This window comes from Lutra lutra, chromosome 5 (genome assembly GCF_902655055.1).
Source record: "Lutra lutra chromosome 5, mLutLut1.2, whole genome shotgun sequence".
NCBI classification, from domain to species: domain Eukaryota; kingdom Metazoa; phylum Chordata; class Mammalia; order Carnivora; family Mustelidae; genus Lutra; species Lutra lutra.
The window spans coordinates 4,549,314-4,550,524 of NC_062282.1; positions in this window are offsets into that span (position 1 = coordinate 4,549,314).

The window sequence follows — 1,211 nt, forward strand, 5'->3', positions numbered from 1 at the left end:
CCCGTGATGCCTGCCTCCCCAGGCTATTTCCATGGCAGGCTGAGGGCGAGAGGTCGTCCTCGACCCTGGGGGTGCAGAGCGGCTTGAGGACACCAGGCAGCCCACCCGCCCCTGCTGGAGGCAGACCCTGACTCCACCCGGCACCAGCCCCCAGGCTCTGGCATTCGCACACCTGGGCTGCAGGTGCTGGGGGCCCGTGCTGCAGGCGCCGTGCCGGCCACACTAGTTCCTAGCCCTGCCCAGTTGGGACCCAGTCTTTAGTCACAGTTAACTTCCACGCGAGGACACAGAGATGTGCCTCTGGGTAGCGTCCAGACCACAGTCTCAGAGGGCAAGAAGCATGTCATAAGGTCATGAGATGTTACATGGAAAGCGGCCTGGTCACGCAGCTCAGTGAACAAAGCCCAACGAGGCCATGTGATGTTTCCTGAGAAACGGGATGCAACTGGGCGGGACTTTGGTCAGTGTGCCCGTTCCTAAACGTCTCAAGACCTCACACGGCACAACAGCCCCTTAGGGCGTGTTGGTGTCCAGCATGGACAAACTCAAGCCCACGCAGGCCGTAACCTCCCCGATGACCTCAAAACCCTCTGTATCCAACTTCAGAAAGAGAAAACAGGACATATGGAATCTGTATGTTTGGGAAGTCACTTCTGTCTATTGTCTGTCTGCTCTGGGCTCTGGAAAATGTGTAGCCCCTAAAAGGCCCCCTGGTGCCATGTGGTTCCCCCTGAGTCTGGGTGCCCTAGTATATCTACAGGGACACCCACAGTACAGCATCGGCCCACCAGGCCTCCTGCCACCCTCCTGTGAGGCCTCCATGCTGCTGCGTTGGACAGGAGCCCAATCGTGGCTTCCAGCTGGAAGACCACTGAGCCCTGGCCTCTTACTCCTCGCCAGGCCCACGCCAGGCCCATGATAAGCTCCATCAGGCCCTCCAGAGTCTGCGAAGTGCCAGGGGACACCGTGCTGCAGGCACAGGCTGGGGTCCTCACACCCTGCCACATTTCCCCAGCCCCCATCCTGAAGCCTTGTTTGCCCTTCCCATGTCTTAGTCCCCTAGGGCTGCCCAACCAAGCACCCACACTGGGTGGGTAGACACCAGAGTGTGCCCTCTCCCAGCTCCAGAGGACAGAGGTTGGCGGCGATGGCGGGTGGGCGCCGTCGGGCCTTCCAAGGCTCTGCAGAGTGTGTGTCCCAGGCCCCCAGCT